Raw genomic sequence first — 18673 nt, 5'->3', positions numbered from 1 at the left:
TCAATTCTAAAATTGCAATCGAAAATCACGGGTCTTCATACCGAATGAATAAAGGACTACCAAGCCAGTTGCTCTTCATAACAGTGGCAACACCGAAACATTGAACTTGGAACTGGCTTGGAAGTCCTTTATTCATTCCGTATGAAGACCTGTGATCTACACTGCTTTACATGGGGCTCGAATAACCCGGGGTGGCACCAGGGCAAATATTTTTTATGCAGTTCCGGAGTGCCTACTATGGGCCAGATGTAATGACGTCTGAGTGGTCCAGAGGTGCGGGTTCCCAGCCAACAATGGATATTTTTTTAAAGTGGCAATCATTTACAAGGCACGGTTTTGCCTTTTTTAAATTGCCGCTTTAAAAAAAAACCTCAAGAGTTTAGCCAGGAACCCGCACCCCTGGCCAACTCAGACTTCATTACATCCGGCCCTACATTAAATATATATGTATATACACACAATGCAATTTGACCAGCAGTGGCACTGCACATAACTTCATAATACCTGGGTGCCTTCCCATGAACCATCAGGGAGCTATGCAGTATATAGAGAAGATGGGCAGCAATACAGACAGCTACACAAGCTTTGCTATTGTTTCAGGTGCGTTTTATCCTAACGAAAGGTGCTAATAAAACGCACCTGAAACGTTGATAGCAAAGCTTGTGTAGCTGCCTGTATTTCTTACAAAACCGTGAAATGACGCCCGTTTCTCTATATACTATATATATATATATATATATACACACACAAACACACACACAGATGGAGCCACGCTAGTCGTGGCTCCGTCTGTGACTAGGTGCGCCCACCTGGGTGTGCCTGGATGCTGTGAGCATCTCCGTCTGGGTGGGTGCGCGTACCCGGACGGAGCCGCACGCCCAGACAGAGACGCTTACAATGGGAAGTGGCTCTGTGCAGTCCCGCTGTGAATAGGCGGACGGATCGCCTAGTCACGCTGGGAGTGCACGCCTGCGATCTGGCAGGCAAAGATAAGGGAGGCTCCATCTGTATGTGTGTGTGTGTGTATATATATATACACACACATATACATATGTGTGTGTGTATATATATATTATACATACATATGTGTGTGTGTATGTATGTATACATATATATATATATATTATATATATAATTAATGATACTGTAGGAGGAAAAAGATATGCAGCGATAATATATGCACTTACAATTGAGGATCATGCAGTAGGCTGTGGAGCAGCAGCCAGAGGAGAGGCTGAGGCAATCGGAAGCAGCTGCCATAACACACATCTGCACCACAGCGCAGGTAAGTGCACGACCCGCGATTCGCGGGTGTTTGAAGGGGCGGGGCCAAACCCGGAGGGGCGGGGCTTAAACAGCGGGTCGCGGGCGGCTTCGGTTTTTTGCTTATAAAAAAATCAACCACAACTTGGTCTGTCAGGGGGGGGTGTTTCTGGGTACTCAGAAACCCCCCCTGCATGCGCTAGTGGCAAGCCCAGCTAGTCACGGATCCGCAGGCTGCATGCACTAGATAAGTTACTTCTGAGCAGCTGGTCGGTCCATTCATTGCTCGGCAGCCACAATCACTGCCTGCGAAGCCAGCGGCTGTCAGCATGCAAGTGTATCGCGGATCAGATCTGTTATAGAGATCAGATCCGATCTGTGGTGGCTGGCCCATTCAGATGGGGTGGGGGGGGCAGCAATCATGAAGGGTGCGTGGGGGGGCTAAGAATATGAGGAGTACCAATCGCAGCCTAGTGGGCCAGGGGGTGTAATATGCAGGATGAGTGAGAGAGGGTGGGAGAGATCGTGCTGTTGTGGTGCAGGGCGGCAGTGAGGATGCGGAACAAGTGAGTTCATTACAGCGAGGGGGGGAGGAGAAAACTACAGGGAGCAAAGGGCAGCGCCGGCCAGTGGGAGGAGAGCAGTTGGAGAAGACAACGGTAGAGCAGAGAGGGGAGATTCTGCAGCAGGACAGCTTAGAACAATCCGCCCTCACACTGTTAGTGCCGGCTGATGGGAAGTGATGGGCGCCTGCAGCATCCTTGCTCCTCGTCTCTTAGGGAATGGAAGGAGCACACAGCTAAGGGCATAATAAAGGAAGCGTTCATTGGAAGTGTGCAGGGCCGCCCTCAAGTGGCCGGCGCCCATAGGCAGCTGCCTAAAGCTGCCTAGTGGTGGCGCCGGCCCTGGCTGCTTGGCTCCAGTGCAAGTCTCTGGGAGAGCCACTGCCAAAGGGAGGACAGCATCTTAGCTGCTTTCAGGAGGAGAAGCAGGAGAAGCATTACCCGCCCCTCCTCCACTCACAGTACCTCCGGGCCCCATCTGCGGCACCCCCACACACACCCTCCACCACCAGCAGTGGCTCCGTACCCCCTCCCCCACCCGCAGCACCCCCGCACTCACCCCTCCCCCACCCGTGGCACCCCATCCACGGCACCCCCGGACCCCCTCCCCCATCTGTGTCTCCCCCGCACCTGCTACTCCCCCAGCCTCAGCACCTACTAGGTGATCAGGCCCTGCATGCACTGTTCACGCCATTGCAAGGGGCTACGACCCCTTAACCATTGCACGCCCTTTGTCCGTGCAGGAAAACCAACACACAAGTGAAAACAGTGCCAAACAAACATTTAAATACCTTACCAGCACATGGAGTGCCAACCTCCGCTGCGTCGATGCCGGCCGGAGCCGCAGACCCCGCACTTCTGGATTCGGCAGCAGGACGTGACCGGAAAGTGACATCATCATGCGGCCGGACGTCATCCCGCAGCAGCTGTGGGCACAGAGGCATGTAAAGTAACCATGTCAGTATTACAACAAACATAAAAAATGTCAAAACATACATACATAGTAACATAACATATTAATTGAGGTTAAAAAGAGGCAAAATGCCCATCGCGTTCAACCTGTATTTTGTATTAAGTTGAGTTCATTTTACTGTACCTGCTGAAGAATGTTTTATGACTAGTTAACAACTACAAATCATGTTACAATCGGATTAACAACGTCAATATTTTAAATGTTGTAACCTTGGATATCCTTTTCAATCAGAAATTCATCCAATCCCCTTTTAAATGCATTTACAGAGTCCACCATTACCACCTTCCATGGCAAAGGATTCCAAATCCTTATTGCCCTAACAGTGAAGAACCCTTTCCTCTGTTGCGTGCGGAATTTTCTCTCCTCCAGCCTCAGCGAGTGCCCACGTGTCCTAAACAGAGTTCTTTTAATAAATAATTCCTCTGATAACTCTTTGTAGTGCCCCTTTACATATTTGAAGACATTAATAATGTCTCCTCTGAGACGCCTCTTTTCCAGTGTATACATATTCAACCTATTAAGCCTTTCCTCATAATCCAGTCCCTCTAGCCCTTTAATCAATTTAGTAGCTCGCCTTTGAACCCTTTCGAGATCACCGATATCTTTTTTATATAGTGGTGCCCAAAACTGAACACAATATTCCAGGTGTGGCTGTACCAATGATTTGTACAGCAGCAGGATTACATTCTCGTCCCTTGTCTCAATTCCCTGTTTTATGCATGCTAGCACCTTACTTGCCTTCTTTACTGCGCTTTGACATTGTCTACGGTTATACAGCTTATTATCAATGAGTACCCCCAAATCTTTTTCAAAAATTGTTACCCCTAGACTTTCCCCATTTTATATGTAGGATGCAAGTTTGTTTTTAGTCCCTTGCATTTTTCTATATTGAACCTCATTCTCCATTTAGACGCCCAGATTTCAAGTTTAGATAGGTCATTCTGCAGAGACTCCACATCTATTTCTGAATTAATTACCCTACACAGTTTAGTATCATCTGCAAAGATTGGCACTGTGCTTTCCAGGCCTATTTCTAGGTCATTGATAAATATGTTGAACAGTAGTGGCCCGAGTATGGACCCCTGTGGTATTCCGCTGACTACTGGTGTCCAGCTTTGGGACTTCCCTTTGACCACTACTCGCTGTACCCTGTTGTCCAGCCAGTTATTTATCCATGTACAAACAGTTTTACTAGGCCAAGCTCTTTAATTTGATGATTAGTCTCCTGTGATGCACGGTTTCAAAGTAGACCACATCCACTGCTTTTCCTTGGTCAAGGTTGTCGCTCACTTCCTCATAGAAGTTAACTAAGTTAATTTGACATGATCTGTCCCTCACAAACCCATGCTGGTTCTTGCTAATAATCTTAGTGGTCTGCAGATACTCCTGTATGCTATCCCTTAGATTTCCTTCCAATATTTTTCCCACTATAGATGTCAAACCAACCGGTCTGTAGGTATCCAGATGATTTTTGGATCCCTTTTTAAATAATGGCACTACCTCTGCTATTCGTCAATCCTTCGGTACCATGCCAGATCTAATTAAACTATTGAAAATCAAGTATAGGGGTCTTGCTAGTTGTGACCTAAGCTCCATAAGAACCCTCGGATGAAGTCTGTCTGGGCCAGGTGATTTATTAATCTTTATTTTGCGTAATCTCTCCCTGACTACTTCTTCACTTAAACAAGTATCTAACCACGAATCCTTACTGTCACTATCGCTATGCACCACTCCCACCATCAGTTCTTCTCTGGTGAACACTGATGAATAAAAGTTGTTCAGTATTTCTGCTTTTCATTCGTCATCATTTAGCAATACTCCAAATTAATCTTTCATTTGACCTATGTTCTCATTTTTTAACCTTTTACTGTTTCTGTATTTAATTTTTTTTTAGGATTGGTTTAACTCTCTATAGCAATTTGCTTCTCATTTTCAAGTTTAGCTGCTCTTATTGCATTTTTGCATCTTTTATTGCATTCCTTGTAGTACTGGAATGAATCCTCCTTTCCATTAGATTTAAATGCTTTGAAAACACGCTTCTTTTTATAGATTTCTTGTTAAGCCACATCGGTTTGAGTTTGGTACTCCTGCGCTTACTGCCCATGGGAATACATTTGTGAATATTGCTATATAGCAACCATTTTAAAGCATCCCACATTATTGAAGTGTTCTTACCATGAAACAAAACTTCTCACTCAATGTCATGTAATGCACATCTCAGCATACTGAAGTTAGCCTTCCTAAAGTTAAATGGTTTTGTTGAACCCTTCCAATACCTAATTATAAACAAAACATGTATATATTCTGTGAAAATTACAAGTGACAATATACACACATGACATAAAAACGCTGACCACCTATAAGACACACACAGATGTTAGTCTATATGTGATATGAAACCTGGTAGACAAGCTATCAAGGTCACTAAAGTGCATGGTGCATATAAAGTGATGATAATAAAATACACTTGAAATATCAAGGATAGCATCAAAGCTGCGGCCACAGGAGTTCCGGCGCCATTTTCCCTGTTGCGACGGCTGCATGTGACGTCACGCAGCTGCTGCGACCACGACCCTGACACACCCCCGTTAACACAGCACAACCCACCGTTCGGGTTGCCCCGCCCCTGCAACGCTCCGATTCCTCCCTGGAAACGGAGCATTGCCACCTTCCTCCCACCCCGAGACCACCTCTGCCTGATTGACAGGCAGAGGCAATCACATTTTCTGCACCCCCCCGCAGAAAATGCGGATGCATGTGTATGAATTGTGACTTGCCATCCTTACTGTATTTACCCCTATATGCACCATGCACTTTACTGACCCTGATAGCTTGTCTACCAGGTTTCATATCACATACAGACTAACATCTGTGTGTGTCTTAAAGGTGGTCAGCATTTTTATCACACTTTATGTCATATGTGTATATTGTCACTTGTAATTTTCACAGAATATATACATGTTTTGTTTATAATCAGGTATTGTATGTTTTGTCATTTTTTGTTATATTTGTTGTAATGCTGACATGGTTCCAATGGTTAATATACATGCCTCTGTGCCTACAGCCGCTGCAGGATGATGTCACTTCCGGATTCGGCGGCAGGATGTGACCAGAAGTGTGGGGACTGTGGCTCTGGCCGGCGTTGTCGCAGCGGAGCTTGGCGCTCCATGGGCTGGTAAGGTATTTAAATGTTTGTTTGGCATTGTTTGCACTTGTGTGTTGGTTTTCCTGAAGAAGGGCATGCGTCACCCGAAACGTTGAAATTTTATTAAACACATGCTGGTTTGATTCAACTGCCTTCTTAAGCCTCCGAGTGCCGCCTTCTTTTATGAACATATTGGGGCAGCAAATATGCCTAAGGAGGGCACCAGGGCCAGAATCAAGTTGGGGAGGTGAGTGCCGGACTGCATTGAGGACCATATATATATATATATATATATATAGGTGTAGTATGTCTGACCGCCGGTCAGCATACCGACGCCGGGATCCTGGCAGCATACTGACGCCGGGAACCCTGCGGGGAGGGGCGAGTGCAGCAAGCCCCTTGTGGACTCGCCACGGGTTCTTTTGCCACTCTATGGGTGTCGTGGACACCCACGAGTGGAAATAGTCCCTGTTGGTTGGCATGCCGACCATCGGGATAGTGAGTGGGCAGGATGTCGGCGGAGGTCACGTGACCGTCTGTCTCCCGACCGCCGGCCACATGAATAATATATATATATATATATATATATATAGTTTCAATGCCTTTCCCACCTGTGGCTCAGGTGTGTCTGGAAAAGGACGAGAGGCGGCACTCCAAGGACTTAAAAAGATTTTTATGTGCAAAACATGGCAATAAAGTGCAAAAACAAAGCTAAAAAAACATGGAGATCTTACGACGTTTCAAGGCTACAAGCCTTTTCCTCAGGTAAGGTAACCCATGTGGAATGTGAAGTGCAAAAAGCAAGAACCAAACGTACCAAGTGAAACACTCACCTTTTAAAGTAGAGCGGAGACAGGTGTTCCCGGCGTCTGTGTCCGGGACTTCCGGGTGCGGCGCCCGGCGGCGCATAGCTGACGTGTGCGTTGCTAGGCAACGAAGCGCAAACAGGCGCCGGGGAGACCCGTCCGATCTGTGAAAAATGTAAACAAAGATCGTCACGTGTTGTGATAGATGAAATGTATGACACCCTGAGGGTGAATGGTGAATGAAAGTGTAGTGCTGTTAAAAGCATATAGAGGAATGGAGGTTACTGGTGCTCAGCTGAGTGCTCAGATAAAATATATAAAGAAGTAAAAGCCCGAATGGTAGCTATTGTAGCATATGCAGCAAGAAATTAAAGTGCATATATGGGGACTAATAAAACAAAAAAACACAATAGGCTGGCCAGCGGTGATGGGCAATTAGAATGGATCCCAGCTGGGTCGCTGCACCCCGACACAAGGGGGGGGGGGGTTATTTAGAAGGGCAGAAGAAGGGGTAAGGGGAAGAAGGGAGGGGGGGGGTTAAAGAGGGGGGGGGGGAAGGAAGAGGAAGGAAGAGGGGAGGAGGGGGAGGGAGGGAGAGGGAAAGGGGGGAGGGGGAGAGGGAAAGATAATAGAACCGGGACCTGTAGCAGGATACATTTTATAGAAAAACATTCCAAGTGAATTTTTCATTAAGTCCATTTGGTGATAGTGTGTCCAAAAGGAAGATCCACTTGGATTCGCATCTGGATAATGCTGTGTGGCGGTCGCCCCCTCTCACAGGACTCGGAATGTGGTCAATGATCTTATATCTCAGGCTGGATAGTGGATGACCCTTTAATTTGAAGTGGCGTGCAACCGGTTGGTCCACGGGCTTGCCATCAAGTGATGCCTTGATGGCAGATCTATGCAACGCCATTCTGTCCCTAAGGTTTCTAATTGTCTGTCCAACGTATAGTAAGCCACATGGGCAAATTATGGTATATACAATGAATGATGTCGTACATGTAACCACGTGTCTAATTTTATATTGCTTGCCTGTGTGTGGGTTGTTGAAATGATGGCCTGTTTCCAGATATTTGCATGTCGTGCAGGATGCACATCGGTAGCATCCTGGTTTTTTTACTTGCGTGGAAGCATTCACAATAGGGATAATATTTGTTTTCACTAGAAGGTCCCTGAGGTTGGGTCCCCTCTTGTAACTAGGCATCAGGGAGGTGTTTTTGAAACAAGGTAGATCTTTATCACCAGACACAATAGGCCATAAGCCTTTAGAGGCTCGAGGAAGGACTTTACTAGCTGTTGAAAACCGGGTGACAAATGGGATCCGAGATTGTAATGACTGTTGTGGGACTTTATAGAGCAATTGTTCTCTAGGAACCTTGAGAACTTCATCCTTGGCCTGCTTGAGCTCACGTAACTTGTAGCCTCTATGGGCAAATTTTTGGATCATCTGGTCCAAGGTCGTAACTAGAGTGGCACGGTCACTCGAAATTCGTGCTGCCCGAAGCATTTGTGATCTAGGTAAACCACGTTTAAGTGCAGGGGGGTGACAGCTACTGTGGTGTAGAAGCGTGTTGCGGTCCGTGGGCTTTGAAAATAATTTGGTGTGAATACAGTTGTCTTTGATCTCAATGGTGACGTCCAAGTAATTAATACTTGTGGAGCTAATCTGATACGTAAATTTGATGGGTTAATTTGCTGTGTTGATGTGTTCAATGAGAGTGATAAGTTCCTGTTCTGTACCCGTCCAAAGAATTAGCAGATCGTCTATGTATCGTGTGTAAAGTGCTATTTTGTTGACCGTCTCCATTGATGAGAAGAAGAATTCCTCCTCTTGTTGAAACATATATACATTGGCGAACGATGGGGCCACTGAGGACCCCATCGCACACCCAGTTGTTTGAATGAAATACTGTCCATTATGCATGAAATAATTTTGTTTTAAGGTTTTGGACAATAATGTCAGAAACAAAGGGATGGGAATAGCATCAAAATGGTGTCGAAACAAAAACAATTCCATGGCTGCTAAACCACTGTCGTGAGGGATCACCGTGTAGAGATTTTTGACGTCCAAGGTACATAACAGCATATTGGTTGGTGTTGTTTTGATGTAATTCAATTTATTGAGAAGTTGTGTAGTATCCTTCAGGAATGTAGGTTGTTCCATAATATATGGCTGAATTAGCTGATCTAAGAACTGTGAGATCGGTTGGAGTAAAGACCCCCTGGCTGAAATGATCGGTCTAGGGGGCGGGTCCACTGGGTTTTTGTGAAGTTTAGGAATTGTATATAACACTGGAGTGATAGGGAAAGGGGTGAGTAATGACTTATACATTTTATTGTCCAGATGTCCAGCTTGGTGGGCTTCCAAAAGCACAGCATCCAGATCACGTTTGAATCCCTCCGTGGGGTTCTGGGACAACAGGTGGTAAGTGGTCGGGTCCTGTAAAAGAAGGTCAATGTTGGAAATATATTTTGTGGAATCCTGTATAACAATGCCGCCCCCCTTGTCGGCGGGGCGGAAGATGACATCCCGGTACTGTGACAGATCTTGTAAAGCTTTATGTTCTGCTCTGGTCAAATTAGAGTGAACTGTGGGTTGAGCTGCATGGAATTTGGTGACTGCTGTATCAAGCAGGCGATTGAAAGTCTTTAATGAAGCATTCGACGAAACAGGGTCAAACGACGTTTGTTTGTACACAGTAGGGGTTTTGTAGACAGGCATATTGGTGTGTTGGTGTTGAAAGAATTCCTTGGTTTTCAGAGACCTATGTAACCCATACAGATCAATCTTCCAATCAAGGTCCCGGTGGGGATGGGTGGGGACAAAGGATAATCCTTTGTTTAACACATTTAATTCAAGGGGTGAGAAGGTACGGGATGATAAATTGAACGTTACTTCCTCCCTCTGTTGATGGGAGGCTTGGAAGAGCCTTTGATTTTGGCCCCCACGTCGCATTCTTCCTGGTCGCGCATGTCGACTTTTGACCGTGTGGCCCTGGCTAAAGGGACCGTCCGTGTTGTCTGAGGATCTTCCGAGTCTGTGACTAAAAAATCGCTGTCACTATTCGACTGTGACCGGTTCCTCCTGAAAGATGGAGTTCTATCTTTCCAAGAAATGCGGGATCTAGCGCGGGATGGTAGATCTGTACCATTGAGCCACCGATACACCCTCTGTTCTTCATAATCAGATTGGACAGTTGTAAGTTTCTTCTGTTTGAATTTCAACAGATCTTGTCTATAAGTGTTGCACTGTTGTTCCAACCGGTCCCATTGTGCCTGAAGTCTCTTATCTTCAAGTTGAGGTTTAAATTTCAAAGTGGCTGCCGCAAGTTTAGATCTGGTATCAGTTAGGATAGTGCGTGCCTCGTCGATGACCAGTAACATCAGATCTGAGCTGCACTTGTTAAGAATGGATATCCATTTGCGGCAAAAATCTGCGCTATTACGGCCAATAGTTGGCATATTTCTAATTCTGAAGCCGCGTGGAATCATTTTAGCTCGGAAATAGTCCGATAAAGATGTTCCATGTAGGAGGTAGTCGGTCTCCTTATTACGTAATTTAAGGAGGATCTGGAAGATCTCATCAGTAGAAGATGGTTCTGGTTGAACGTTAAGGTCAGTGCCAAACAGGATCTGTGAAGCTTGTTCTTCATTGTAACTGAGTGTCTCTGCCAGATGTTGTTTAAGTTCAATGAATGACAGAGACCGATCTCACAGTTCTTAGATCAGCTAATTCAGCCATATATTATGGAACAACCTACATTCCTGAAGGATACTACACAACTTCTCAATAAATTGAATTACATCAAAACAACACCAACCAATATGCTGTTATGTACCTTGGACGTCAAAAATCTCTACACGGTGATCCCTCACGACAGTGGTTTAGCAGCCATGGAATTGTTTTTGTTTCGACACCATTTTGATGCTATTCCCATCCCTTTGTTTCTGACATTATTGTCCAAAACCTTAAAACAAAATTATTTCATGCATAATGGACAGTATTTCATTCAAACAACTGGGTGTGCGATGGGGTCCTCAGTGGCCCCATCGTTCGCCAATGTATATATGTTTCAACAAGAGGAGGAATTCTTCTTCTCATCAATGGAGACGGTCAACAAAATAGCACTTTACACACGATACATAGACGATCTGCTAATTCTTTGGACGGGTACGGAACAGGAACTTATCACTCTCATTGAACACATCAACACAGCAAATTCACCCATCAAATTTACGTATCAGATTAGCTCCACAAGTATTAATTACTTGGACGTCACCATTGAGATCAAAGACAACTGTATTCACACCAAATTATTTTCAAAGCCCACGGACCGCAACACGCTTCTACACCACAGTAGCTGTCACCCCCCTGCACTTAAACGTGGTTTACCTAGATCACAAATGCTTCGGGCAGCACGAATTTCGAGTGACCGTGCCACTCTAGTTACGACCTTGGACCAGATGATCCAAAAATTTGCCCATAGAGGCTACAAGTTACGTGAGCTCAAGCAGGCCAAGGATGAAGTTCTCAAGGTTCCTAGAGAACAATTGCTCTATAAAGTCCCACAACAGTCATTACAATCTCGGATCCCATTTGTCACCCGGTTTTCAACAGTAAAGTCCTTCCTCGAGCCTCTAAAGGCTTATGGCCTATTGTGTCTGGTGATAAAGATCTACCTTGTTTCAAAAACACCTCCCTGATGCCTAGTTACAAGAGGGGACCCAACCTCAGGGACCTTCTAGTGAAAACAAATATTATCCCTATTGTGAATGCTTCCACGCAAGTAAAAAAACCAGGATGCTACCGATGTGCATCCTGCACGACATGCAAATATCTGGAAACAGGCCATCATTTCAACAACCCACACACAGGCAAGCAATATAAAATTAGACACGTGGTTACATGTACGACATCATTCATTGTATATACCATAATTTGCCCATGTGGCTTACTATACGTTGGACAGACAATTAGAAACCTTAGGGACAGAATGGCGTTGCATAGATCTGCCATCAAGGCATCACTTGATGGCAAGCCCGTGGACCAACCGGTTGCACGCCACTTCAAATTAAAGGGTCATCCACTATCCAGCCTGAGATATAAGATCATTGACCACATTCCGAGTCCTGTGAGAGGGGGCGACCGCCACACAGCATTATCCAGATGCGAATCCAAGTGGATCTTCCTTTTGGACACACTATCACCAAATGGACTTAATGAAAAATTCACTTGGAATGTTTTTCTATAAAATGTATCCTGCTACAGGTCCCGGTTCTATTATCTTTCCCTCTCCCCCTCCCCCCTTTCCCTCTCCCTCCCTCCCCCTCCTCCCCTCTTCCTTCCTCTTCCTTCCCCCCCCTCTTTAACCCCCCCTCCCTTCTTCCCCTTACCCCTTCTTCTGCCCTTCTAAATAACCCCCCCCCCCCCCTTGTGTCGGGGTGCAGCAACCCAGCTGGGATCCATTCTAATTGCCCATCACCGCTGGCCAGCCTATTGTGTTTTTTTGTTTTATTAGTCCCCATATATGCACTTTAATTTCTTGCTGCATATGCTACAATAGCTACCATTCGGGCTTTTACTTCTTTATATATTTTATCTGAGCACTCAGCTGAGCACCAGTAACCTCCATTCCTCTATATGCTTTTAACAGCACTACACTTTCATTCACCATTCACCCTCAGGGTGTCATACATTTCATCTATCACAACACGTGACGATCTTTGTTTACATTTTTCACAGATCGGACGGGTCTCCCCGGCGCCTGTTTGCGCTTCGTTGCCTAGCAACGCACACGTCAGCTATGCGCCGCCGGGCGCCGCACCCGGAAGTCCCGGACACAGACGCCGGGAACACCTGTCTCCGCTCTACTTTAAAAGGTGAGTGTTTCACTTGGTACGTTTGGTTCTTGCTTTTTGCACTTCACATTCCACATGGGTTACCTTACCTGAGGAAAAGGCTTGTAGCCTTGAAACGTCGTAAGATCTCCATGTTTTTTTAGCTTTGTTCACCCATCAAATTTACGTATCAGATTAGCTCCACAAGTATTAATTACTTGGACGTCACCATTGAGATCAAAGACAACTGTATTCACACCAAATTATTTTCAAAGCCCACGGACCGCAACACGCTTCTACACCACAGTAGCTGTCACCCCCCTGCACTTAAACGTGGTTTACCTAGATCACAAATGCTTCGGGCAGCACGAATTTCGAGTGACCGTGCCACTCTAGTTACGACCTTGGACCAGATGATCCAAAAATTTGCCCATAGAGGCTACAAGTTACGTGAGCTCAGCAGGCCAAGGATGAAGTTCTCAAGGTTCCTAGAGAACAATTGCTCTATAAAGTCCCACAACAGTCATTACAATCTCGGATCCCATTTGTCACCCGGTTTTCAACAGCTAGTAAAGTCCTTCCTCGAGCCTCTAAAGGCTTATGGCCTATTGTGTCTGGTGATAAAGATCTACCTTGTTTCAAAAACACCTCCCTGATGCCTAGTTACAAGAGGGGACCCAACCTCAGGGACCTTCTAGTGAAAACAAATATTATCCCTATTGTGAATGCTTCCACGCAAGTAAAAAAAACAGGATGCTACCGATGTGCATCCTGCACGACATGCAAATATCTGGAAACAGGCCATCATTTCAACAACCCACACACAGGCAAGCAATATAAAATTAGACACGTGGTTACATGTACGACATCATTCATTGTATATACCATAATTTGCCCATGTGGCTTACTATACGTTGGACAGACAATTAGAAACCTTAGGGACAGAATGGCGTTGCATAGATCTGCCATCAAGGCATCACTTGATGGCAAGCCCGTGGACCAACCGGTTGCACGCCACTTCAAATTAAAGGGTCATCCACTATCCAGCCTGAGATATAAGATCATTGACCACATTCCGAGTCCTGTGAGAGGGGGCGACCGCCACACAGCATTATCCAGATGCGAATCCAAGTGGATCTTCCTTTTGGACACACTATCACCAAATGGACTTAATGAAAAATTCACTTGGAATGTTTTTCTATAAAATGTATCCTGCTACAGGTCCCGGTTCTATTATCTTTCCCTCTCCCCCTCCCCCCTTTCCCTCTCCCTCCCTCCCCCTCCTCCCCTCTTCCTTCCTCTTCCTTCCCCCCCCCCCTCTTTAACCCCCCCCCTCCCTTCTTCCCCTTACCCCTTCTTCTGCCCTTCTAAATAACCCCCCCCCCCTTGTGTCGGGGTGCAGCAACCCAGCTGGGATCCATTCTAATTGCCCATCACCGCTGGCCAGCCTATTGTGTTTTTTTGTTTTATTAGTCCCCATATATGCACTTTAATTTCTTGCTGCATATGCTACAATAGCTACCATTCGGGCTTTTACTTCTTTATATATTTTATCTGAGCACTCAGCTGAGCACCAGTAACCTCCATTCCTCTATATGCTTTTAACAGCACTACACTTTCATTCACCATTCACCCTCAGGGTGTCATACATTTCATCTATCACAACACGTGACGATCTTTGTTTACATTTCTCACAGATCGGACGGGTCTCCCCGGCGCCTGTTTGCGCTTCGTTGCCTAGCAACGCACACGTCAGCTATGCGCCGCCGGGCGCCGCACCCGGAAGTCCCGGACACAGACGCCGGGAACACCTGTCTCCGCTCTACTTTAAAAGGTGAGTGTTTCACTTGGTACGTTTGGTTCTTGCTTTTTGCACTTCACATTCCACATGGGTTACCTTACCTGAGGAAAAGGCTTGTAGCCTTGAAACGTCGTAAGATCTCCATGTTTTTTTAGCTTTGTTTTTGCACTTTATTGCCATGTTTTGCACATAAAAATCTTTTTAAGTCCTTGGAGTGCCGCCTCTCGTCCTTTTCCAGACACACCTGAGCCACAGGTGGGAAAGGCATTGAAACTGCATCATTTCAAGGAGGGCACCAAAGCAGTTGCATTGTTGCACAGAGTGCCGGATCAGCATATCATTAATATATATATATATATATATATATATATATATATATATATATATATAAATAAAAACCAGAAGAAATGCCCTTTTCTTCCGCCAATATTTAGATGAGCAGCACCTCTTAAACGATTCCTTGTTAGCAAGAACCAAGTAATAGACAAAGAGAGATGATGTTTGAGGGGGCGCAAATGGGAATGGAATTAGCCAATTCATCTTTCGATATATCATATACCAAATTATTTTAGTATCCCACCCAGTAGCTCATCCAATTAGAATGTCAGAAATATACAGAATTTTTTTTATTTATTTTCCATAAAACAGTACAACATTTTAAACTTTCAAAACAAAGACAGGAGTAATCTGACAGATAAAGAAAATAAGTATCAAATTTACCCCAATGACATTGAGATTACAGAAGTTATTTTCAGGTGAGTGAGAATCTCCTGGATTTGTGGGTACTGCATACTAAGACCCTTTGCGTTTCACCCTAATGGACTTCCACAGGGGTAGATGAAGCAAACTAATACACTGATTAGTTGGGACTAATGAGATACTTCATCCAATTGATGGTTGAAATTCTCCAGGAATAATGAGAATGAGAATATAAAATGTGAATGTAAGGGTCAATTCACTCAAGGGATGTGATCAAAAGGAAATACTGTATCTCTGTAGCCTCAATTATTCATAGGTAAAAAGCCTATAGGCTTTTATACAATTATAATGACTACCAATTGGCGTGAAGTAATAGATTAGATATCAAGATAAACCAATTAGTTGCAGATTATGAAACACTTCATTCCAATGGTGGTAGAAATTTTCCAGAAATAATGAGAATGAAAATACAAAATGGACCATTTGAGGGTCAAATCACTCAGGAAATGTAATTAAAATATAAATCTCTGCACTCTCAATTGTTCATAGGCTAAAACTAAGAATAAAATTATCAGCCAGTGTAAGACATGGATCTCCTCCAGCCAGTGGCGGAAGTACCGGAGTCAATGGAGTCAGCTGCCGCCGGGCTCCAGCAGCGAGGGGGGCACTTCCTCCATGCACTTCCATCACTGTGTGCTCCTCCAGAGTCCAGACACTTGCAGCCAAATTAGTCGAGAAAGGAGAGGCGGGGTTTGCCGACAGTGTGTCCCTCCCCCTGACACCCTGGCTGCCCGGCTCCCGCACACTGACAATAGAGAGAAGGGGAGACGGTGCTTTCCAGCGGTGTGCCCACCCCCTGACTACTTGGCTCCCGCACGCTAACTCCATCACTGAAGGGGGGGAAGTGGTGCTTTCCGGCAGTGTGCCCGCCCCCTGGCTGCACGGCTCCCGCACGCCGACAGCAGCAGAGAACGGTAGGAGGGGCTTTCTGGCAGTGTGCCCGCCCCCTGGCTCCCGCACGCTGACACCAGTGCTGAAGGGAAGTGGTGCTTTCTGGTAGTGTGCCCACCCCCCTGACTCCCTGGCTGCCCGGCTCCCGCACGCTGACAGCAGCAGAGAAAGGGAGATGGAGCAACTGGTGAGTACAGTGACTGAAGGTGGGGAGAGTGCTGAGACAGGGACAATGGCTTTGTGTGTGTATGTGGTTATATTTGTTTATATGTTGCTGTGTGTGTATGTGATTGTGTGTGTGAGTGAATAAGTGGCTATGTGTGTAAATATATATGTGTATATGTGGCTGTGTGGGTATATGTGGTAAAGTGTGCATACTGTGGGGGGAATTCAGTTGTTATCACGGGTCCCCGCACCCACACACGCCTGCTGGCAACTATTCAAATGTTTCTGCCGGCGGCGCAAGACCTAAATTTCAGCTCGCTACCCCATGGGGTGGTGGGCTGAAATGTGCGAAAGGTGACCTGTTTGGCCGCCCAAACCGGACTTTTTTACGTCGTGCCCATTTGTTTAGTCGGGTTTTGCCGCTTTACGCAGCTAAACCCGACTGATATGGGCGTGATCAGCGTGATAACAGGGGACAATTGAATATCGTACCGCAATCTCCTGTCACTTTAGAATTGAATTCCCCCTGTATGTGTGAATAAATGTGTGTATAACAGCTGTAGGTTTTATACCTCAATAATCAGTACACAATCACAAAGCAATGTCCGTAGCTCCTCCGCTTGTCACGATAGGCCCACTGTCTGCCCCAGACCCATGTGACACTTAATCCGACCCCGGATGCCGGGGTATTGGTGGTGAAAGTAGGGGAGGGGGGGCGACATCGCCTATCTTGCCTCCGGGCATCTAGTATAAACTTACGCCCCTGCCTCCAGCTAAGGCAGTGCATACATACATGGTCGACTCGCATTATTATGACCACCTCCTACATTTGACGTCAGCAGTGTGTAGCCCATGAAGTATGTTACGTCTTACATATTGTGCGCTGGCTTGGTGGGTATATAGATAATCTGCACACATGAACAAATTGTATTTTTTCAACCTCAGAAACTATGTTACTATGTATGCTACTACTATATACACAGTATCACTCATTGCTGTCATGGGTAAAAGGGGCTATTTATCAGAGTTGCAAAAAGGGATGATTATCGGCTTTCAGACGAGGGGTGGCAGTATTTCTGAAACAGCGCAGTTTGTGAACTGTTGGCGTGCTGCTGTGGTAAAAGTGTATCATGACTGGAAAAATAGCACTACTGCCAATTACCAATATGGAAACTGTGGAACACCAATGATGTGAGATGACATTGATGTGAGAGGTGAACGTCGGTTATGAAGGAGCATGAGAGCCAACCAAAATGCTACAGTGGAGCAGCTCACCGTCAAAATGAACCTGGGGGCTTTACAGACGTGTGTCTAATAGGACAGTTCACCAAACGTCTAGCCGATGTCCGTGCTGCACACGGCGGTTACTCTGCTATTAGCTGGTTAAAAATAATGTGACTCGACTGTGTAGAATAAAACTGTAAGGGCTGTGTCTGTACATAGCAATTATTTTTGAGACATATACTTCTAGGGACTGTTTATGAACTATGGAAAAAAAAAATCTCTTCATTACGGCATCATGCAAAAACTACGGAATGAATTTGGATTACAATTTTACTAATGTATAGCTTAATGACCTAGAAAGAAAATGTAGGTATGTATGATCTTAACGTGACATCAGGGAGAGGAGCAATAAAGATAAAACCAGACACTTGGTTTTACAATTATGCTTCTGCGGAACTTGACTTGACCCAAGCTATGCAACTGAACCCAACTTAGTGACTGCACTTCAGATGAACCTCATTGAGGCAGAGATTCTATCAGGAATTGGCACAGGTATTTATAATGGGTGCAGTGTGAATGGTGCACATGGGCCCCTGGGGTCTCGGGGGCCCCACCGAACAACCTGCACCCATGTTTTTCAATACTTACCCTGATTCACAGCAGCAGCACTGCAGAAATCACTAGGAAACTGGTGCGGTGGCCATTTTCAGTGTTTTTGCATATGCACAGTAGGAAAATCGCTGAGCTGCCACGCCATTTTCCAGGATACCTGCATGTGTGCACTAGACACTAGGACAGAACTAGGGTCATCCAGTGACCCTAGTGCCAAGACTCAAAAGAGCTGCTGGCTAGAGAGGAGGGGGACCAGAAAGAGATTGCACCCCCCTGCCGGATACTGTAGACCACAGGTTCTCAAACTTGGTTCTCAGGACCCCACACAGTGCATGTTATGCAGGTCTCCTCACAGAATCACAAGTGAATAATAACTCCACATTTGGATCTTTTAAAATGTGTCAGTGAGTAATAAATACACCTGTGCACCTGCTGGGTTACATGCACTGTGTGGGGTCCTGAGGACAGAGTTTGAGAACCTGTGATGTAGACTGAAACTTGGCTGCAGAGAGCAGAAAGGAGTAGTTCATATCTAAAATAGACAGGGTACAAGATTTTTGAGAAAATTATGTTTTGCTTGCTTTAGAGATCTGATTATGGTGGTATTCAACCCAATTCCCCAAAACTCAG

The sequence above is a fragment of the Pseudophryne corroboree genome, chromosome 11 (genome assembly GCF_028390025.1).
Source record: "Pseudophryne corroboree isolate aPseCor3 chromosome 11, aPseCor3.hap2, whole genome shotgun sequence".
Classification (NCBI taxonomy): Eukaryota; Metazoa; Chordata; class Amphibia; order Anura; family Myobatrachidae; genus Pseudophryne; species Pseudophryne corroboree.
The sequence above is the reverse complement of the archived record's forward strand: the minus strand, read 5'-3'. Positions refer to the sequence as shown.